Below are 24633 nucleotides of genomic sequence, written 5' to 3' on the forward strand. Positions count from 1 at the left end.
TTCCCTGGCTCCGGCGAGGGCCAGAGGTTCTGGCGCTGGGCGCAGTCCAGGCGCGGACAGGCACAGACGGGCTTGCCTTAGGCATGCCGAGCGGCACAGCCGCTGCGTGGCCTCCATATGAGGGGCAGAGGGAGAGAGGAGCAGCTGGGAGGCAGGAGCGGGGTGGCGAATGGGACAGCGGGGGGGGCGGGCCGCAGGGACGCAGCGACGGGAAAATGGGACACAAAAGGCAAGAAGGGGGGAAGGGGGGAAGGGGGGCACAGAGGAAAAATGGCGGAAGCAAGGGGGAAAAAAAGAAACCAGGCAGGAGTGAAGGGGAGCACAATTCAGAATGAGGGAGAGGGGGTACAGAAGCAAAAACGGGGGAAGGGGGCACAAGAAGGGCACCAAAGCAGTAGGAAAGAACACGGGCTAGGAGAGCCTAGGAGGGCTCACGCTACATCACACCAGTCAGCAGGAGCAAGGATCCAGCGGGGGCAGCTACACCGGAGGACCGTGTGGCGGGCTGGGGGGGCCACCTGCCTGCAGGCAGGGTCAATGGTCGCTCCCTTCAGTGCTGCGTGGCCTCCACATGAGGGGCAAAGGGAGGGAGGAACAGCTGGGAGGCGGGAGCGGGGTGGCGAATGGGACAGCGGGGGGCGGGGCCGCAGGGACGCAGAGGCAGCAAAATGGGACACAGAAGGCAAGAAGGGGGCACAGAGGAAAAACGGCAGAAGCAAGGGGGAAAAAAGAAACCAGGCAGGAGTGAAGGGGAGCACAATCCAGAATGAGGGAGAGGGGGTACAGAAGCAAAAACTGGGGAAGGGGGCACAAGAAGGGCACCAAAGCAGTAGGAAAGGACACAGGCTAGGAGAGCCTAGGAGGGCTCACGCCACGTCACACCAGTCAGCAGGAGCAAGGATCCAGCAGGGGCAGCTACACCGGAGGACCGTGTGGCGGCTGTGGGGGTGACCTACCTGCAGGCAGGGTCAATGGTCGTATAATTGGTAAAACAACTTGCTTAACTCGCCTACTGAAGTCTTAGCCTTATGAATGCTGGCCATGTTACCCCTAGGATAGCATTCTATAAGGTTGACTTTACAACCACCATCAATAAGGGTCGATTAGACTGGTGCAAGGTGCGCACTAGAACTAGTGGACATCATATGCCAGGCTAACTTCTCACAGAAGGTATCCCTTCCCGCACAAAAACAATCCTGTTTGTACTGCAGGCACTATTGTGCAAGGGTGCATGTGTTGGTGCTAGCAGCACACCGTGCACCAGTGCAAGGCGAGAGCAGAATGCCTCATATCCCCATAAATATGCACATTCCCGCCCTCTCCCTTGTACTCAGTTCAGCAAGGTGAATTGCAGCATTGCGTTGTGTGAGAAAATGATAAATATGGCTCCATATTTATGAAGCCTTCTTAGTGTTGCCCTTGCATCATGGCAAGTGACACACGGACAACGCAAAAATACCAATAAGATGTACAAAGCCACGTCAGGGACGATATGCGCCCTCTCGCATGATTTTGGCAAGAAATGTAACTCCGTGCAGTTGCATGAGCGGCATCACGGTACATTTCTACTTGGAAGGCATTCCAGGGTGGAGCGTGGGCGTTGCGATGTGGCCACCCATGGGCGTTGCGATGTGGCCACCCATGGATGTTGGCGCATTCCCAGATTTGCAAAGACATCTAAACCTGGGAATGTGTGAAGTGATGACGCTTTCGTAGGTAAGGCGTAAGGAGGATAAATAAGTTTATTTCTCCTCATTATATTCTCTTTCCACATGGGCGGCACTCAGCAGCGCACATAGAAAGAGGAAAACGTCTGAAAGGATTATTTATGAGCAGGAAGGCATCTCTGTTGCACAAAAACAAACCTGTCTGTAATATAGGCCCACGCAATATTGTGCACCTTGGTGCCTGCGTTGGCGCTAGCAGCACACCGTGCACAAGTGCAAGGAGAGAGCTGGAATGATCCATATCTTTGTAAATAGTGTGTATTTCTGCTCCCTCCCTTTCACGCAGAGCAAAAGCGTTGCTTGATGCGCTGCAGTGCGTGAAAGTTTAGTAAATGTGCCCTACATGAGGTGAGACCCTACAGGCAGGTCACTCTGTTCCAGAGACCCTCAGATCTCCAAACCCACAGATTTATTTATCTAGTTCAGTGAGGCGGCTTCGAGGAGGGAATTGATGAGATGCAGACCCCTGTTATTGCCAATATCTGCCATCAGAGCTGGTGGGGGAAGGGACGCGTCTTTCATAGTAGGTGTGGCCACCTCTGTGACCCTACAGCTGATTCCATGGCCCCCTTTGTGTCTGTCCAGAAGTAAAGGTTGATGGGTTAAACTGCTGAAGCCTTTGTAATGGACATTAGGGTTCTCGGGTCAGTGATGCTGCCCAGGTTTGGGGAGAAAGAGCCGCGTGTGGGCTGATGGTAGACTAGTCAAGGTTACTGAGTTAAGAACGACCTGAGTTTGTGGAAGCTTTATTAAATTTAGTATTATACGGTAACCCTGACATAGGATTATGGAATTAACTGGAGAAATAACTATGTATATTTTATCAGTTAGTTTTCCCAAATGAGTTGGGATAATTGCGTATTTATTTAAAATAAGTTGTATAGGACTTCAAGTGTAGAAGTTGTAGCTCTGCACTGATTTTGTAATGCTTTTGTGTAATCCATTCATCTAGTTACAGTCGACTTTGTCTCTTGGCACCCACAGGTGTCTGTTGTTTTTGGGGTTCAGCCTCTAATGTTGTTTATCTTCTGTGTTTTCTTTCAGCCTCGGTGATGTCACTCTGGGTGACGTCATTGTTCCAGTGCACAGCGGCGCGGCCGTCAATCACTCCAGATGTGGTTACCGCGGCGGTGGGAGACACCGTCACCCTGTCTCTGCGGTATGAGGGGCGTTTAGACGAAGTTATCTGGTTCAGGGGCGGAAGGACACGCAGAGATGAAGTCATCCTTGGTCGCGAGGGCAGGGATCCTCCTTTCTATGGTCGTCAATCCACCGGCCGAGAGGCACTGCTCCCGGACGGGTCTCTGCGGATCACAGATGTGCAGATGTATCACAGCGGAATCTACACCGTGCTAATGGACGTGGAGCCGGGGCGGCCACATGAGGCCACAGCGCAGCTCAGAGTGCACGGTAAGGGCGGTCACACCTGTCCTGTCACTGCCACCTGCACACACTTGTCTTACTCCAGGAGCTCGGGGTCTTGTGTGACCCTTGGACACTTGTCTTATTCCAGGAGCTCGGAGTCTTGTGTGACCCTCGGACACTTGTCTTACTCCAGGAGCTCGGGGTCTTGTGTGACCCTCGGACACTGGCACTCCTCAGTCAGTGGTGATTGTGAGCAGGGCAGGCCCTAGGATGGTGCGGTTGGTGCCTCTGCACCAGGCACTGACCTTTGGGGTGGGGCGGATGGGCGTGTGTGTTTTCAAGTACATTATGGTTTTATAAAGCACCTGCTGCGGTGCCCCTGGCCTCCAGCAACTTTACGGCAACAATAAAAGTGTCCAGACAACTCTGGTGATTGATGGGCATGCTGCAGAGATCGGTGTTTTGTTTAACGCTGGGACGCCCTAGGGTAGCTATGCGCTTTAGAAATCCGATTTCAATTCAATTTCAATTCAATTCAACGCAAGTTTTGAGTTCTCATAAGAGAGCGCAGAGGGTTAATGTGCCTGCTGCAAAGCACGTGTACCCTACAGATCACAAAGAGCATATAATGGAAACAGGCCCATGCTGTTTATGCTTCTGTCAAAGGCCCCTATTGTTACTTGTCGTTTATAAGTTTAAATCCTAACAAAGAACAGTGAGCTAATAACTGGAGGGTTCCACTAGACAAACCTCCGTCTTTTTCCAAAAAGACAATTAATCACTGGACTTCTCTTGACAATTTACTTAATGTCTGAAAGTTGCTGGAGGCCAGGAACTAGGCAGAAGGTACTTTTAAATGACAATAGACATCTTGAAGAATGACGCCCCCACCCCAAGTTAACGCCTGGTGCGGTTCCACCGATTGCACCACCCTGGAGCCGGCCCTGAAGGAGCTTACTTTTAAAACACATTGGGGCATATTATCAAGGGCTTTTTCTCTGCTTTTCTTGGCTTTAAAAGCCAAAGAAGCGGAGATAACAATATCTCCCTATCTACAACAGGGTGCTAACATGCAAAATCGCATGTTAGCACCCTTTTCCACTACGCTTCCCTTTGCATCTCTAATGAGATGCAAAGTGGGCTTTCCAGAGCAAAATAATAGGAGAAATGTCTGTAAGTGACATTTATCCTATTATCAAGCTTCACGCTAAGCCTGTTAGAGACAAAAAAGCAGTGCTAACCACAGTTAACGCTGCTTTTTTACGTCTGCTAATTTTCTGATTTAGCCAAGTAATCCAATGGGAGGTGGTATACATGGCTAAGATCACCCTGCCCTATCAGCAAGGTTTCCCTGGTTGCAGTGTGATGATAATCACACTGTTTACCAGCTAACCCATGGATTCCTCTCGCTTGGGAGATAAGCGTTGCTGATAGCATGCTATCTCCGCTATGGAATCCAGCGTTAGCCTGCGATAATTATCCTCTCGCTAAAAACGCTGAGCGATAATTATCACAGGACCTTGCTAATATGCCCCATTGTTCAAGTCTGGGACAAGAGGGAGACCCAGATGGATGTAAAGATATTCTTACAGAGGGCTTAGTACCCCTTCCATGAGGAGGGCCACACCATGGGTTTTTTATTACACGCTTGTCAATAACATTCCTTAAAGATCATAGGCATTAAAGACAGTTGTGCTTGGCCTTGGGTTAACCAGAAATATATAATGAAGTAAGTAGAATATTGTGCATTTCTAAGAGAGTTCCACAAACCTTGACAACATTCAAAACATACTTAATGGAGGAGTTTTGGGTCATTTCATCTGAGTGAATGAGAGAGAATTAATGGTAAATTTGGATTTTTAGATTATTTTTTCAGTTTTATGTAGGGCACTTCTGGCCCAAGGACATTGTTGCGTTTCCCATCAGCCCCAGATTACATTGCACATTTATTTAAGGATGGAAGTTTAACAGAGGTCCCAGAGTCACAGGATGTTGATCCAAGGCTGGGGCTTGAACCTGCTTCTCCACTTCCAAGGTCGGCCAGCCTGGGGTTCGCGCCAGGCTGCCTCCCCGTTTACTTTGAAGAAATAAAAGAAGTGGCCCATGCAGGACGTGTTTCAGGCTCGTCTTTATATTCCGACTGATCATAATATCTGTTTCATATTTTTAAGTGGCCTCGAAGCTCCACTCCAGAGACCTCCCGATCGGGGCTGTTTCCCGTCAGAGACCACCAGAGGTTCTGCAAAGTCTTGCCAGGACTTGAAAATGGCAGGCAGGGGCCACCTGGGCCAGCATTTCACTGTCACTGCCTGTGGCCATGTAGGCCTGTCCGAGGCTCTGTGTTGTGTGAGAAGAGTGGAGGTGTGGTACATGTAAACATTGGCAAAAGGATTGGTTTGCTTCAGTCCAGTGGCTTTGAACAGCCAATGAGAATGGAGCAAAGTCTATTGTGCGACAAGCAGCCTCGACACGTCATTGAGTCTGAGACAGTGATTGACAGGTCACAGCCTCTCTTCCAGCCGCATCAGCATCTTTGTGTGATGTTGAGTCCATGGTTTCTTACGATGGCCATTTAGATGTTGAAGAGTGTGGGCTTTCCCCGTAGCACTATGTCGATGATGTACGTATTAGTTAGTTAAACCTAAATATTCGCTATTCTCCTCTGCCTGGCAGTCGCCTTGAAAAGCCTAAAAGACTGAATTCTTCTTGAAGCCCTAAAGAGCGATCATTCCTAAATTCTTTACATTGACAAATTACCCTTACTCAGTCTCTCTGTCACAAGGGGTCCCTTAAGTCCCCACTCTTCCTCAAACCCTGTTTAGCCCTTACAGATTTCCGGCACAGCGTACCACCCATGTGCTGAGGACCCTCAGACGCACATCAAGGTCTCCACCAGGAAGATCTACCTCATCTTGGTGGCCAAACAAACCTGGTTGGCCGCCTTTGAAAAATTGTGTTGTTGGTTAACTAGGGTAGAAGCCTACAGCCACAGTCCCTTGCCGGGTGATCCACAAAAAGTCACTAAATTAACCTGTGCTTAACCCTGGGTAGGTTTGTACAAAAGAGGCCGACCTACCTCAGAAACAATATGAAAAGTATGTATGCAGCACACAAACAGTAATAAAGTGAAAACACCACACAAGAAAAATCCCACACCAGATTAAAAAAAGAATCAAATGTCAAACATTATTGGACACACAGTAGCTCAATCATTGATCCCAGTGAGATTACATTACAGAGACTCATTTCACAGATGTTCCCATAGAAAAGCCCTAAACTGTGCACCACAATTTGCATCAGGAGAAATATCATCAACCATATCCCTTTCTGATCACTCGCTAAAGACCTGCTAAAGACCTGCTGTTCATCAACCATATCCCCTTCCGATCACTCTCTAATTGATCCCTCTGGTTCAACCATATTCCTTTCTAATCACTCTCTAATGGCTCCTTATGATTCAACCATATCCACTTCTGATCACCCTCAAATGGTTCCCTATGCTTCAACCATATCCCCTTCCGATCACTCTCTAATTGATCCCTCTGCTTCAACCATATCCCCTTCCGATCACTCTCTAATTGATCCCTCTGCTTCAACCATATCCCCTTCTAATCACTCTCTAATGGCTCTCTATGCTTCATTATGTCCTTCTAAACTGCTTTTTTTGTTGTTGTCCTGTAAGCAAAAACCATGGTGTTTATTGTTGCATTGTTTCTAATGTCTGACCTGTAACTCAGTGCTTTGTAAAGTGCTGTAACTGCCTGTAGAGCGATGCCACTGATATATAAATCCACAAAGACAAATAACATCAATGCATCACTTACGTCATCCAGCGATCTAAGCAGCTAAAGGCAGACATGGGAATTGTAGGTGCTTTTTTGGGGCAATACACTAGCAGAGAGCATCTCCACTACAGTGAATGCTGTCAGTCTCACCAATCACACCTTAGGTGCTGCACATTTAAAAGAGTGTCAGAAAAATGGCCTAAAAAGTGACTTTTGATATCCATACTGGATAAAGACTGTAACAGAACCGCCCTGCATTGTCCATTTCAAACTTACACCGACACCGGACTGCATTCCAAAAAAAAATATCTTAATTAACTATAATTGGTTAGTTAATGTTGAGCTAAGTTAAGGAGCCCCGGTCCGGGTAAGAAGCCAGTCTGATGTTCAGTGGACTAATGCAGCCACGTCAGGAAGAGCACTTCACAGTGGGCAGGGCCGGACTGGCTACCGGGCAGTTGTGTGTGCTGGGGGCTAATTTCATTGATGGGGACCTGCGTGGGCAAAACGAAATTCGTTTTGCTTTTTTTATTTCAAATCGCACCCAGGTCCCATCAACTAAATAAGCCCCCACCACAGAGAAACTAGCCCCTAGCTCGGCAGCACACACAACTGCCCGGTAGCCAGTCCGGCCCTGACAGTGGGAGCTCTCTTGCTGGCCAACAGAGCTAAGACTCACACCCACCCCTATCACTCAAGTCAAGAACCTAAAGATTGTCATCAACAGCAAACTTAACATGACCACCCATGTCAACGTCGTCACCGCCTCATACTTCCATGCCTAGGAGATGCTGAGGAAGATTTCAAATGACTCCCAATCAACACCCTGAAAACCATCATATATGTCTTTGTCACAAGAAAGCTGGACTACGGGAACATCCTCTATCACCAAACAACTCACCAGAAGGCTGCGGACTATTCAGAACTTGGTGGCCAGAATCACTCTCGACCTCCTGCGCCACATTCATATCACTCCACACCTGAAGGAGCTTCACTAGCTCCCCATACATGAACGAGCACAATTCAAACTCCCCACTCATACTTTCAAGACACTAAATAGCACTGCCTCAATTCAATACCATTCAATTCAAGGAGCTTATTAAGTGCATGGCGAACCAAAGGGCTTCCCAGAAATGGTAGGTCTTCCAGGCTCTGTATCGTATTTTTAAGCAAATCGATGCATCTTGAGTAGTTTCCTGAAATGGAGTAGGTTGTTGTTCAGCCTAAGGGTTAGGGGTAGGAATTCCTCAGCTTGGGGGCTAGGTATGCAAACACACGTCCACCACTCCTGGCTTTCTTCACCTTAGGAATGGGGTGTAGAGTCAAGTTACAAGATTTTAGCTCTCTTTTGGGGTGGTATGGGCAGACCAGATGGTGAAGAATACGTGGCACCTGCATGTACCTCGCACGGTGGACCGTGCAAAGAGCTTTAAACTGAATCCTCTTTTGCATCAGTAGCTGCAGTAATGTGGCTAGTGCGGAAGAGGCAGTCTGATGTTTAGGGATACTCAACAGGATCGAACCTGCTACATTTTAGATTAGCTGAAATGTTTGAATAACTGAAAGTGGACTTCCCAGGTAAAGGAAAAATGCCAGGCCTTGAATGACCACTCTCAGAACAGATGCTGGTAGCCAACTGTGCATCTTCCCGAGGGCTCTTGAAAGGCCAAAACAGCTGAACAACATCTGTACTTGTTCTCAAAAAATGTATTTGTTCAGGTGGTGACTTCAAATGAACTCTTTCAAGTGCACAACACTCCCTTCCAATCCAGCACTGTCTCCAGTAGGGGGTAAATCAGCCCTTTGTGTGAGTGCAGGGCACAACTTTTACAAATGCAAAGTGTGAATGCCTCTCCCTCTCCTATCTAGGGAGACCATCAGTATGCAGATGAATCAAGATTTAACACCCTGTCACACCCTGCCCCTCCTTTGTTGTGGCTGTCTGGGTCAAGAGTGGCAGCGACAGCAAAAGCTGCGCGTGAGAATTATAGCCTAAAGCAAGGCATATTCCCCTTGCCCCTGTCCCGAAGAAGTGCCTTCTCAAGACACTTGAGGTACAACGTGACCTCACATCTTTCCAAGAAACAGGTCATAATTTGCCTATTTCTCACATGGTAAAAACCAATTTGTTATATAATCCCACCACTTCACACCTGTCACTGGTCCTGATGAAAGCCCACCGACCTACATAGGCAACTAGGGCAGAAACATGTCGACCTTATTTTAACATCACTAACTTCTGATAGTGCGCCAGAATGCCTAATAAATTCCATTGCCACACACCGTAATTATTCCGAAAGGACTACTCGAATCCAGACCTATTAAAGTATCTTTTCTGGCTGTCCGAGTATTTTTAAATCCCTTCCTGAGCACTGCCCACTATAAACGATCACTACTGTTTTTAACCAGGGTATACACCTCCGGGTAGAGGTTGCATAAAAACTGACCCCATGATTATGCACACAAGTGTATGAAAGAGCGGGGAGACAACATATACCGCTACCGAAACTTTACCAACACGTGCATGAGGGTCTTTTATTTGTGAGACACCACGTATCTACCTGCATACCCGGGTTATGCAGGACAAGTGATCCTTTCCCCCATGATTATTTAGGTTACATTAAGGAGACTGACTGAATCAGAACTCTTCCTCCCTCCTCTTGATCATTTGATGTCTGGAAGGTATGCATCAAGTGTAGCGGTCACCCAGCCCTAGATGTGGATAAGAGTAAGGCTGGAAAGGTCGGGCTGCAAAGCACAAAAACCTATAAGCACAAATAAATGTCCACTTTCTAACAGTAAAAAGAACAACTGATGGACATAAAACTGAACAATGTCAAACATTCACTCCTAGTACAGCGATCTGGACCTATATCCATCATTTTTTTGTTTCCTTAAGTAAAAACTCAGCACTTCATTACAGTTTTGATCCTGCTCCCCATGTAAACACTCTAGCCTAAACAGCCAAACCAGGTCCTCCGTGAACCGGAAACAAGTATCATTGGAACGGGTTAGGAGTATCAACCCTCATCAGCCCAGATAGCTTGAATCTGGTGGCATAGCGAGCACAGGGCCCACATCTGGGCATCCTCTTCCCACTTAGGGGAACAAATGCAAAAAGAACAGATGATGGACGGAACGCTGAATGAATCAACATTCACAGCGAGACACATATCTGGGTTACATGGTTTTTGCTTGACACGCTGTTCCTGTTTGGACCCAACCATATGCTAATCATTCTTAATCCTTATGCCCATGGGAGCAGTCCAGCCCGAACTGCCAGGCAAGGTCCTCCCTGTGTCCGGACGTGGCTCATGGCACCACTGGATTCAAGGTAGCCTGGTTGATGAGAAAGGAAACCCCAAATCCGATGCAAGTATGATTGTTTCAGTTCGACGGACGATCTGACTTAGCAGTTCGGGCTCGACTGGTCTCATGGGGAGCAGGGTCAAGACTGATTTGCATATGGCTGGGTCCAAACTGAGGTGACGTGGTGAGGAAAATACAATGGGGCAGATTTACAACTTCTGGCGCATCTGTGCTAATCAGCAGGGATGCACCAGAAGAGTTGCGACACGCCAAACCACCCGTGCGCCACCACTGATGCGCCACATTTACAATGCGGCGCCATTGGCGCACGGATGTGCAGATGCGTGTCCATCCCCTGGCGGAAAGGCGGCACATTGCTGGAGTCGCAAGAGTGATGCACCACCAGGAAGGCTCGGGGTGCCCCTAAGCCTAACATGCTGGGTCAATCCTTACGCCTGTTTCAAGCAGGCGCAGTGTTTTGACACAGCATGGCCGTAAAAGTGACTGAGTGAAATCATGTAGATTTCACTCAGCCACTTTTCCAAGGCGTTCCTGCACTGGAACGCCCCCCCCTCTCCCCACTATGTGCCGGAACGCCCAGATGTGGAGCAGGGCTTTACAACGTGACGCATCTCCCTAGATGCATCACGTTGTAAATATCCCACAGCATGGCGTTGGCATCTATAAACCTGACACATCTCCAGATCTACAAAGTGTTGTAATCCCAGGAATGCGCCAGAATACTACGCCTCCGAGGAGTGGTGCAATGTATTATTATTGTAACATTTGTTGAGCGCTACTGTTACCCGTAGGTGTCCTGGTGCTATGTGAAATCTTGTCTGAGGATCAAACCGGTGACATGCTAATCAGTAAACAGCCAGATTTTTAAAGCTTTTCGAAATGTCATTAGGCTTGATATACCTCTAAGATTTAGGGGAAGCTTATTCCAAGCTTTGGCTACAAAGCTTTTTCCACCCCAGGTGGCCTTTTTAACAAATGTCACACAAAACAATTTGTCATCAGATGAGCGTAGTAATCTGTTTGGCGTGTACCAGTACAGTGGTTCTTTTAAAAAGGCCAACCCTGCTCCATAAAGTGCCTTGTGAACCAGACACTTTGCCTTGAACATGGTACGCTTCCTAACTGGCAGCCAATGCAGTTTCCGAATCTCTTTTGCTATTGGAGCGTATTTTGAGATGCCAGACACCAGTCTAGCTGCCGCATTCTGCAAAAGTTGCTATTTCTGCATTAAACCTTCCTGAATATTGAAGTACAGACTATTACAGTAGTCCAGCCTTGACTTAGTGAGGGCTGTGATCACTGTTTTACGACATTCTATAGGTAACAGAGGCAACATTTTCTTACATGACCTAAAAGCGAAAGATGTAGCAGAGGCCACCGCATTAACTTGGTCTTTGAAATTGAGCTTCTGATCCGCACACACACCAACGTTTTTAACCTTCCTATTGGGTGTTGGAGGAGGGCCCAGGGTATCTGGCCACCATTCTGGAGTCCAAATATTAGGATAATTCCCAAAGCATACCACCTCCGTCTTACTGGAGTTTAACTTAAGGCAGTTTTGGGCCATCCAGGTCCCTACTGCATTCATACAATCTTTAAAACTGACTGCCGTGTTCTTTGACTCAACTGGTAGAAGAGACACCACAATTTGGGTATCATCCGCATAAGTAGTCAGACTGAACCCAAATGACTGAATAAGGGGCGCCAGAGAGGACACATATATATTAAATAGTGTCAGACTCAGTGAGGACCCCTCGGGACCCCACATGGTAGTGAAAAAGGGTTGGATACAAATTCCCCCAGTGCCACCAGCTGACTCCGGTTTGCCAAAAATGATCTTAGGAGACTTGAAGCCGAACCCTGTACACCAATCTCCGGCAGCCGGTCCATCAAAAAATCGTGGAGGACAGTATCGAATGCTGCAGAGAGATCTAACAAGATCAGAGCAGCCTTGCCCCCTCGATCTAGGATAGTTAGTCCGTATCTATTCTGTAGATTTCAAAAGAGAAGCTTCGGTACTGTGGCCCCCTCGAAAGCTATACTGTGTTTAGTCCAAGGCTTGATTGGACTCCAGAAATTGGCTAAGTTGAATATTCAAATTTCTCTCAATGATTTTAGCAGGTACTGGAAGTCTAAATATTGGTCTAAAATTGTTAGGGTCTTTTGTATCGAGATTCGGTTTCTAAAGAAGGGGCAGAATAGAAGTTTTTTCCAGTCTAACAGAAAATATCTCTTTGAATACATTAAATTAAAAATGGGTGTCAAAACTCGAGAGACAGGCTCTGCCGCTCACTTTAATATCGCTATCGGACAAGGGTCCGAAGGAGACCCGGATTTCACCTGGATAAGAAGATTACCAGTTCCAGTAACTGAAAGCTGGGCAAATTTGTCCAGTAGCACTTTCTTTTCTATCTGTCGGTCTACAGTGTGGCCCGCCATGTTTTGAGAGTTTGCATTAGAGAAAGTGGAGAAAATGGCATCCACTTTCACATAGAAAATACTGGCCAATTTTTTACAAAAATCCTGACTAGGCATAGATGTAATCGCCACTGGATTGGCCAGGCTGGTAACTGTATTAAACAGTTCCCTAGCTGAGTTGTTTGCTCTATTAATCTTCATGGAAAAAAATAGAAGCTTTGCCTGATGAATCTGCTGTTTGTATACGGCAAGACCACGTTTATACTCCTCCTTATAAGTATCCTTGTACTCTGTTCTCCACCTTCTCTCCGGATGTTTACAAATACATTTTTGTTCTCTTAGTGCCTGTGAATACCACGGAGCGGAAGGCAGCCGTCTGGTGGGGTAGAACATTTTTATAGGAGCAAGCATGTTCCTAGCTGTTTCTAGCCAGCTAGTGTAGGAGCGTGTTGCCTCTTCTAAATTTGAGGGGGGGAAACCTACAGTCTTATTGAGGATGTCGCACAAATCCTCAACCACTACTTTATTGCACACTCTTTTCACCAGTTTTTTTATACCTGGCTTCTGAGAAAGAAGTTCAGGAATAGTGAGGTTAAATAGAAGCGCTTTGTGGTCTGACCATGGAAGCGGAGTAATATTGGTGACTAACAACTGTGGATTATTAGGAAAAATGCCATCAAGTTTATGTCCTGCCTGCTGAGTCCCATCCATCACCAATTGATCTAGATTACTACACTTCATTAAATCTAGCAATTTGGCTGTGTCTGGATCTAAAAAAGTTTCCAGATGGAAATTAAAATCACCTAAAATAGTGTAGGAACTAGCCAGAATACCTATTTCAATGAGTTTGCCCACCTGCTCAATGAAACGGCCTATAGGGCCTGGTGGTCTATAAATAAGTGAGCCTTGAAAGGTGTAAGAGGTAGATAAGCGGAAGGAGAAGTCTGAAGCCTCGCAGCCTGCCACCTCTCCCAGGCTAAAAGAAGAGATTAGGGAGGAGTGATAATGACCCCTAAACCACCTCCTCTTCCCCTAGGCCTGTTCAGAGTATGACAAACAAAATTAGGAGGCGTCGCCTTGACCAGGTCCGGGCCGGAAGCATTATCTGTCCAGGATTCTGTAATAAAAGCCATCTTAATGTTTTCAGCTTCCATGAATAAAGCACCCTCTGTACTGTGTTTAATCAATGACCTAACATTCATCAAGGCCAATTTCCAAGTTGAAGTCCCAATGTCTCTCTCAGTCTTTACTGCGTGAGTTCTAGACCTCTCTAGGGTATCAAACAGTAACTTTGGAATTGAAGTCCCACACCCTGGACCAACATTAAGAGGCTCCTAGGGCTGCGCATCGGGACTAATACAAGGGCATAAATGAGTTTTAGTATTGGCATTGAGGCTTTGTAATATGAAACCATCATAATGCTGTTTAAAACGTTCACCTGGACTTCCCTGGGCAGAGGGGCTGGCGCTGAGCGCGGTACGATCGCGGACGGATGCAGACTGGTCTGCCTTTGGCGCGCCTTCTGCGCGCCCGCGCATACTGCGTTTAAATCTGATCAGGGACGAGAAAGCATAGCCTGCTAACCCCCCAAACAACTCAAAATGGCGGACCAGCGTTCACACTGCCGGCCAACCATTACCGGAGATCAGGACTACGAGAAATTAAGTGAGGTGAAAGTAACAAAGGAAAAATAATAGCAGTTTAGAAGCGTTTAAAAAAAAAGTTAAAATCAATGTGCAAATATTGCATTAGAAGCAGCAATAAACATGTACTCCCGGCTGAGCCTCCGGAGAAGTCACCCTGTGTGTCTTTTCATGGCCTTGTAAATATGGGTCACTTTCACACATTACTCTGCGTGAAAAGGGCGTTCCATGGGTGTTGCTGTTGGTGTTCCCAGGCAGCATCTATAATCCTGACACATTCCCGGATCTACAAAGTGTTGTAATCCCGGGAACGCGCCAGAATACTACGCCTCCGAGGAGTGGTGCAACGAGGAGAAACATTTGTATTCCTCCTTTTTCCTCTTTCTATGTGTGCTGCATTCTGCACTCAAGTCTCGCAAAATGACTGCAGCTGACCCACCTTGGTCCAGGACCCTTTTCAGCTCTTCAGTGGTAGTAAGGATGCCGTTTCCGTACCGCACCCAGGTCGGAAACCAGTTTGGGCAGAATGCAGGATATTGTGGGATTCCAAGAATCCCAAGAGGTGATTACTAATGTATTTTTCCAGAATTTTGCTCACACCGGGGAGAAGGAAGATGGGCCTATATCTTTCAGCTAGCGCAGGATCGAAAGACAGTTTCTTTAACAGGGCTCTGATAATAACATGTTTCCACGCATTTGGAACACTGCCACTGTCCAGTGAAAGATTGGATATATCAGTAAGTAAAGGGAAGATAGCATCCCCTCCTTTCAGTAAAAGTTTGAGGGGTGTTGGAGCCTCCTCCTCACTTCAATTCAGCAACAAGCTAAAGACCTGACTTTGAGTAGTCACACCAGGCCCCAGGTTTGGCTAGACTCACACCTGCTCAGCACAAGGATACCTTTCCCTGTGAGAGTGCGCTCGACATAACTTAATATACCATAATGTCAGGGAACTGTGTTAAAATCGTGGCAGGTTCATTGAGCCTTTTATCCTTCTGTATTCGGTAAAATGATCATCGCTGAGCTGGGTAACATAAAACATCTCTTACTCAATGTCAAAATGCCCCACAGGATGCACTTAACCTTACAAATACACAGCTTATGGTATGATATGGTCTTTTGTGCATTCCACTTCACACTTCTGCCTCATGCTTTTCACAAGCATGTTAAGTTCAGTGTTATTATGAATGCATTATTCATGCAACACTGCAGCTCCTTGGGATCATAGAGTAGTGGACCCTCTGCTCTCAGGCTAGGAGGGCAACATTCAAGCTCTGCTTGAGGTGGAATGATAGAGCCATGGCCCCGGGAACCAGAAAGAAGGGCCCTGGCTGCTCCTCCCTTGTACGAAAACTGAGAGTAAATATTCCTGGGGCCCGGAGAGATTGACTTGCCTCTTCTGGGGTATATCACACCTGTGAACTACCTTGGGAACTGCCATTTACTAGAATTAGGGAAAACTCCAATACAGACACAGATAAAAGTTCAGGTAATGGCAATATTCAGAAAAAATATAACAATGGATTAACTTCTGCCTTTTTTATAATATCAAATATGAAAAAGTTTTTGTTAACTTTAGTGCAACATCCTATGTGCTATGGGTATGACCAGAAGTGGGTCCAATGATCACTGTGTCTCTAGAACCAAGCCGCACCCGATGGAATAGCCCCACCCAGGGTGAAGTAAGTCTTGGGATGCTTGTTTTCCATTTCAGAGAGGACTGGCTTGGCAGTTTGGGCTGGACTGTTCCCATGGGAGCAGGATCAAGGCTGATTTGCATATCTGGGTCTAATCTGAGGTGGCATGGTTGGCAAAAATTAGTCATTACAAGAGGCTGAGCTTATTTGAGACATTCTCTCCATCAGATTTATGTATATCTCAGTGTGATTCTCTAACGCAGGCAATCTCCCACGTCTAACCAATTTTCAACCACTCTCCGAAAATGAGGTATTATCGGTTCTAAAGACAATCAAGTCAGGCTCTCCTGCAGACCCATGTCCTCATTTCGTATTTTCTGAAATTGCTCCGACACTCTGCCCTTTCATCACCAAACTTTTTAACCAGTCCCTCACCACTTCGTCTTTTCCAGATACTTGGAAGCACGCATCTGTAACCCCCCTCTTGAAGAAAGCCGGATCCGACATCCTCAACCCGGAGAATTGCAGGCCAATTTCCCAGCTACCTTACCTCTCCAAGGCTTTGGAGAAAATGGTTAACATACAACTATCCAAATACCTGGAAGACAATTCACTTCTGGACCCCACCCAGACCGGCTTTGGAGCCAACAACAGCACCGAGGCAACGTTGCTGGCAGTGTCGGACAGTGTCAGATGCATCACAGACCAAGGGGGATCTGTGGCTCTGATACTGCTAGACCTGTCAGCAGCGTTTGACACGGTATCACACGACTGCCTAATAAACATCCTTTTGAGCAAAGGAGTGCAATCTACAGCGTTAAGATGGATTAAATCATTCCTTAGCAATCGCACCCAAGCTGTGCGCATGGGCCAATTTCACTTAAAACCCTGTCCCATTGGCTGTGGGGTCCCACAAGGGGCCTCACTAAGCCCCACTCTCTTTAATGTCTATGTTTCATCTCTGGCCGACATTGGAAGAAAGTGGGGCATCAGCATATGTTCCTATGCCGATGACACTCAGCTGATGGTGACAATGGATGAAGGGCCGGAAACAACTAAGAAAAAACTACACAGTTGTCTCTCCGAAATGGCAGAATGGATGCGCAACCACTGCCTAAAACTAAATGCCGGAAAATCGGAGATACTACTGTTCGGAGGAGCCAAACTCTCATGGAACGACACGTGGTGGCCACCGTCTCTGGGATCAGCCCCAGTCCCGAAACAGTACGCCAGAAACCTTGGCATAATGATGGATGACGCCCTGTCCATGAAAGACCACATACGCATACTCTGGGGCAAAGGTTTTGCAATTCTCAAACTCTTGGCAAAAATTTTCTCCTGGATACCTTTGGACTGTCGACGCACAATCACCCAGGCCCTCCTGGTTAGCCGCCTAGATTACGGCAATGCCCTGTTCGAAGGGATGAACGAGCAACTGTTCTCCCGCCTACAGATCCTACAAAACCAGGCGGCTAAATTGGTCTGTAACAAAGGCAAGCGAGATTCGGCCTCTGCATGCCTAAAGAAGCTTCACTGGCTACCAATGCGTCAGAGGGCTACCTTCAAACTACTTTGCCACGCGCACAGAGCCCTTCACAAAACGGGCCCCACCATCCTTCAAGGGAAAATCGAATTCTATATCCCCAACAGGAATCTAAGATCCAACAACTCAGCTCTGGCGAAATCCAAGCGCATTTACAAAGCAAGGACTGGCGGACGCGCCTTCTCATACTTGGCGGCTAAAAGATGGAATGAGTTACCTGTGGACCTCAGACACACCACTAACTACCTCCAATTCCGCCAAAAATTAAAAACTCACCTCTTTCCAAAAAACTAACCCCCCAGCACAGTTTCAGTAGTCTTCTTTTTTTATAGCGCCATGATATCCCATGGGATGAGTGTCGCGCTCTACAAATACCATAAATAAATAAATAAATAAATAAGTTCAATGGGTATGTCCAGACGTGGATCCAATGCTCCCTGTCCCACTGGAACCAAGCAGCACTTGACTGAGGAGCTCTGTAAGACACATAGTTATTGGTTGAGTGGGGTGAAAACCCACCTCAAGAAACAACCATAATACCTCTCAGGGTGAAAAACAAAAGTCACTAAAATAACCAGTGTTTAGCCCTCCAGTAGCTTGCCGCAAAAACAGTCAAGCTTAAGTTAGATGCACTGAGGTAAGTGTTTTTCCAACACACAAAGTTTAATATAGTGAAAATACAACACCAGAAAAAACCCAAACCAACTAAGCAATTTAGAAAAATAGGATATATTTTATTAAATAAAATTATATCCAAACTAATTAAATCCAATCAGTAAAACCGGAGTTATGACATTTTAAAGCTTTTAGTTTAAAATAGTGCTTCAAAGAACAAAGCGCCAATCACGGGCATCTGGTTGTGGATGATCAGGGCAAAATCAAAGTTAAGTCTGACTACGATGGAGAGTTGGTCGGATTCACACAGTGGATCAGGCCCAGTCTTGGCTTTCCTTCGGACTTAGAAGATAGAGTTCAGTGAGGCAAGGCAGCAGGCTGGTCATCATCGATGGGGTGCCAATCCCTGACAAGCTCAGTGAAGATTTTTACCATCGGACTTGGACAACGTTTAGGAGTAAAAAACCTCCAGCGAGACGAAGCTGCAGCTTTAGTCAAATGTGGCTGTACAAGGCTGGATACCATTGCTCAGAGGTCCAGGTGAAGAACTTTTACTGCTATGGAGAAAAACATAGAGGAAGATTCCACAAAGGCAGGCTGACCAATGACACAACTTGGGTGGATCGGCTGGCAGGTGACCCAGACATCTGTCAGTTCTAAGTATGGGCGGAAAATTCGTTCCGCTCGCGGATTTTGCAGATTTTCGGTAAATTCGCAATCAGCGAGAATCGCGAATTTCCCGCGAAATCCGCAAATCCGCGAGCAGCGGATTTTATGGCTTGCTCGCACTGTTCGCGTGAGTTCGCGGCTTCCCAGTTCAACTTCGCGCCCCGCGAATAAGCGCTAAATTGCAGAAATACGATCTTAGCAAAACTGAAACTACTTACCAGGTTCAAAAGTTCAAGCTCATCATTAGTAGCCATTTCCTGTAGTGCTTCCTGAGGGGCCCCTCCAGAGTTCAGTTGCCTACTTGCAACTATTATGTGACCCTGCTCTGACCCTCAGAATAGTCACACATATGCCACAAAGGTCCTGAATTACAGCTAAGGGAGACAAGCAGCAGCCAGGCTGGAAGTTCAAATCCAACAGTGACACATTAATCAGCCCCTAATTCATTATTGTCAGTTGGGGCAGGGCAGGTGTTGTAACTAATTTTGCAACAATGAAAGCACTTAGCAAGTGCAAAAGATCACTAATCAGGAAGCACTAAGGAAGCAGGTGCCAGCTAAAAAAATATTCTGTGACACATTAATCAGCCCCAAATTAATTCAGGTCACTTGAGGCAGGGAAGGTGTGCTTTGCTTTGCCACAATAATGTACACTGGACAACCAGAGGGTGCTGTGATGAAACAGAGGGTGGCATGGGTGGGCCAGAGGGTGGCATGAGTAGTCAGAGAGTGGCAGTGGTGACAGAGGGTGGCAGTGATGAAGAAGAGTGTCCCAAACAGGCTGGACACGTAGAAACAACAAGTTCGCAAAATTGCGACCCGACAGGTAAGTTCGCGTTTGCGAAATTGTACAAAACCCTCGCGAACTGGCAGAAACCCGCGCGAACACACAAAAAAAAAAATCCGCAAATTCGCGAGAATTCGCGGATTTTTGCGGATTGCAAGTTCGCAAATCCGCAAAATTCGCGAACGCAAGATTCGCAAAATTCGCCCATGCTTAGTCAGTTCTTCAGGCACTTTTTCGTAAAACTTCTTCTAAGTCCCAAGTTTTAGGGTTATGATGGAGAAGCACCTCTAACATCACTACCAAAGGTCCAGCCCCTGGGGCATCACTTGGGGGCTAGGACTCACGCCAACAGATGTCAGCAGCAGGGTTCAAGGTCTTTGGAGCTTGCGGTCCTGTAGCTCACACAAGAGGTCAGCCAACTAGCCCATGAAGTCACTTCTAGTCATCCTCGGTTCAAGGAAATGGGTCAGTTCTTCCTCAAGCAGCAAGACAGGCTTACTACCAGAAGCAGGGCCGTCCCCTTAGGCACAAGCTAGGCCTCAGGCAGCAGAGCAATCCTCTAGTAGCAGCAATACAGTTTTCTAGGGAACCAGTGAGGTCTCAAGCATAAGGACAGTCCTCTTGGAGTCCAAACAGTCATTCAGAAGTCTTCCCCAGGCCCAGGAGTGTACTGAGGAAGTATTCTAAGGGTCCAATAGTGGCAATCTTTGAAGTGGGGAACACCCTGACCTATACCCACACCTGGTTCCGAAAATTACTTCCCTACCTCTGTAATGATTCCAAGAGATCTGGGGAGAAAAAATGTTAGTGTCAGGTTACTTTATGTGTGTGCTGGAGGCAGCCTTGTGAAGTGTAAGTGGGGCAGGGAACAGCTCCACCCCAGCCATCCTGGCAGGATGGCCCATCCTGCCAACACCCAGTCCCTTTTGATTCACTCTCTGGAAGGCATACACAAACAGCTAAGTCATTCACAGTCATGTGACCCAGGACACTGGCAACATGCACTAAGTGGTGGCTAGGACAAGGAAATTATAGCTTTAGAAAGTGGCATTTTTAGAGTTTGGGTAAAGGCCACACCACGGATGTCAGTTCTAATATAAGTTCCTGCCACACAGTTGAAAGGAGGGAGAACTATCCCGACTCATAGGAGTTCTCCTCACTAAGTTACTAGAACCCCGAAAAGCCATCAGCATTGGAGTGCTCATTCTCAAAATAGTGTTCCATCGTGAATTCCATTCCCTGCACCAAGATGGACACCCCAACAGCTTGAGATTCTCACTCCATATCTGCATTAACCAGCATTCAATGGCAAAGCCAGGCCTGCAGTGCGTGACTGCTCTACCATTCTGCATTTGCAGATTGGTAGACTCGTATTACTTGGGTGACCTCCAGGGTGGCACAGTCAGTGCTGCAATCAATAAGTTACCCCTCTACCTTACTTTCTCTGGGAACCTGGGTACCATCAACTAGGGACTTACTGGTAAGTTTGCCATTCCATTTCCAATTGGGTACTGACAATTCGACATGCACTATGGGATCAGGGCACTGGCATTAATGTCTGATTAGCAGCTTGTGGTGCACGGTGAGTCAAATATCATCAGGCCAACAACTTGGGGATGACCATGCAATAAAAGGCATTACCATAAACCTAGTAAAATAAATCTGAAAGCCAAAACAAAGACACAATCAGAGTGATAGGAATATATGGGCCAGGAGGTGGACAATCTGGAAGACTAGGATACCAGAGCTACAAGGACCAGGACAGAAAGAACCAGACCTACAAAGACCTAATCCACTAGGGCCAAGGTTACCAATGCCAGAGGAGACCAGGAATACAAGGACAAGCGGAACAGGACTAAGAAAAAGGGGACTGGGGTACTGGACTAGAGTGAGAAGGATCAGGAGGACCAGAAGGGCATGGAGCAGGTGTATAAGAGCCCAAAGGAACAAAATGACCATACCCACTTGCACTTGAGAACTCATATCCCAGAAACAGAACACTCAGGTGGGCGGTTTTTAATTTCTTATACAATCTACTCCCGTCAAGTGTTCTATGAGGTCATTATCTGTCAAATATATGTCATCGACATAAGGCAATGCCTCATCATCAAAATTTTCAAGGAGCGTTGTAACTCTGGCTGAGAACATCCCAGGCTATTCTTATACCCTTGGGGCAAATGGCAGAATTGTTTCTGAGTACCGAGCGCACTGAATGCTGTCAAGTATTTGCTTCCAGGTGCAAAATTGTGGCAGGAAAATCAATTTGAGATGTCTAGTGTTGTTTTGTATTTCTTCTCCACAATCTTATTCATTAGTGCTGCACTATGTGCACTGTGTACTGCAAATGTGCCAGTAGCGGAGTTTAAACGTCTGTAATCGAATACTAAACAATATGACTGATCTGGTTTCAAGACTGAAAACAATGGATTAATTATGGCAGAGGTGCAACTCTTTATTACACCTTGGTATTATTCAAGTTGTTTTAGGATTTCCCTAACTTGTTCTTTAGCTTCATTTTTTTATTGGATATTGTCTTTGAGGTTGTTGGGTTGTCCTCAATGGAATGTCATGATAAGGTGAACCGTTATCCCACCCCACATGGTTGCGGTATAACACAGGGGCTAGCACTGGAGCCCACTCCTCAGCATATGAATATTTAATTTATTAGTATTTCCCCGTTTAAGCAATCCATTATGAAATCAGGTGGCCAATACTTTTTGGCCAGAAGAATATTGTACCTTTAAGTGAGGTCCTCCCAAAAAAGGGCCTTAATAAACCTGGACATGTCCCCCTCCAACCGTAGTTGGAATTTGTATAAACACTGTGGAATGCTTAAATTGGTATCTGGTGTTTCCACCAAAATGTCTTCAATCAGCTCTACTCCTAGGGGCATATTATCAAGCAGGTTGTTAAAACGTATTGCCGTTTTAGCGTCAGAAAACTACCGCTAAAGCGGCTATAATGAGCTTGATAATATGGCCTTGTGAATTCCAATAGAAACCCATGTTCTGCTGTGAACCTTGCCTTCTATTGGAATTCTCCAGGGCATATTTTCAAGCCCATTATCCCCGCTTTAGCGGCCACTTTCTCCCGCTAAAATGGCGATAATTTTAACGCCCTGTTTGATAATATGCCCCCGGGTTCCACCAGACAATTCATCAGGTTCTGATGAATTATTGTGACATCTGCCGCACTGTACAGCATTGTTAATGCCCATTCCCCCTTCGGAAGCACAGTTCTCAATATCCAGGGCATGCCTTATCTTAAGTCTGGCTACCTTGGAGTTCTGGACTTTTTGGTTCCGTCCAGAGGTGTCAGGAAACAACACCCGAAGACCCCGGAGTTCCACCTGTCTTGGTGCACAAATAAACAGAAACACGGGCTTCTCGATGGTGGCGTCAAAGACCAAAGGTTTATTACTGCAGGGACACAGAAGTCACAGAAACTACGCATGGGCAGTGTCTAGGAGCCTGTTCGATTTGTACAAAGTGGGTTGCTCCTTATATACTAAATATTAGGCTTCGGGCAAATTCTTTACATGTTAGTACATTCCCAAACCTTTGTGTCCTAAACAATAAATATTTGGCGTTGCACAGGAATCGTCGACAATATCTGATGTCAAAACATTACGAACGAGGGGTTCCCACTTTTCCATCATAATCTCATGTCGACTTTTCATTCAAGACCCGGACCGCCTCATCGTAAATTTCGTTACCTCCCCCTAATAAAGGCCCAGAAGGAAAGGAGCAGAGCCAGGTGCAGAAGATAGGAAAGCAGGATAAGGGATGTTTGTGGGTTGTAAATGGACAAGGCTACTAGCTTCGGCCGCCTAATCATGATCAGGCCAACAACCACGAGAACCAGTATAGCAGGACTAGCCTCGGGCAGAGGAGGCAGCCTTTGTCGAGTCATGCAGCTACAGCGTGTTCTGTTTCAAGGGGCACGTGTCACTAAAGAGGTGAATCGCCGGCTAAGCCTTAATTGAAATGAAGTGATCAGCGGTTATTGCGTATGTGAGGGCAAGAAACACAAAATGGCTGCCATGATCTAAGATGGATGCCATGGGTAGATCGGAAATATGTCTGTAACAGGAGTACTCTTGCTCGTAGCATAGCGAAAACACCAGGATATGCTAAATGGATCATTTGCGGTTCGCTGATACCAATATTATGTATTTCCGACAATATTGAAAACACGGGTTCAAATCGTCACGGAACCTCAGACCCTCCTTTTGCCCTTACATAGGCAATTACTCAGTCTATGTCAGAATCTAGTTCTATGCTCATCAGGTCAATGACATGTTGTTGTATCATCATCCTTTCTCGTGCCTTTTCTCCAAACGCAGGTGGTTTTCTAAAACAGGTTGCAGCACAAAGACTACACAAAGCTGGACCACACTGGATAATCAGGCAACATGAGAATAGGAATACTAAGATGACACCAATGACCATCAGAACCTTCCATCCCCACGCTGATATCAGAGTCCACAACCACTCTATGAAGGACCAGTTTCCCTTGTCTACATGAATAGAGTCGGAAATCTTGTGTAGCTTAGAGATCACCTCATAAACTGTTGGAGCATTATTGGGAATAAAGACACAGCAGCTCGATTGGATCATTCTGCATACCCCACCTCGATCTGCAAGTATTACGTCTAAAACCATACGGTTCTGCAACGTCATGAGTCTATCCGCCTGAAGCTCAGCTGTCAAGTTGCTAAGGGCACCAGCAGTTTCGGTAATAGTAGATTCAACTACCCGTGTTAGCTGACGTATGTTTCTACTACTGGCCATAGGCCCCCAGAACGGAAGGAAACCTTTGAAGAAGTCTCCAGCTTCCTGACCAGCAGTATCTTCCTTGCTGAAGACACCTCTTGCTACTCTGGTCTTGTGATAATCAGATGAAGCAGTGTATGTTGGAGGCAACAACCGAGCAATATAACATGACCCTGAAAAGTCAGCAGGCAACCATGTATACGCTCTGTCTTGACAGATGAAGTAGGTACCCCTAGTAGTGAGAAAAGCAGGGGAGGAGTTAGACGGAAATACGTAAGTTTCGACGCACTCACTCCTCCCTAGCTGAGCTCTTGGATTTCTCCCATTACCTTGCAAACAG

The sequence above is a fragment of the Lissotriton vulgaris genome, chromosome 7 (genome assembly GCF_964263255.1).
Source record: "Lissotriton vulgaris chromosome 7, aLisVul1.2, whole genome shotgun sequence".
Lineage (NCBI taxonomy): Eukaryota > Metazoa > Chordata > Amphibia > Caudata > Salamandridae > Lissotriton > Lissotriton vulgaris.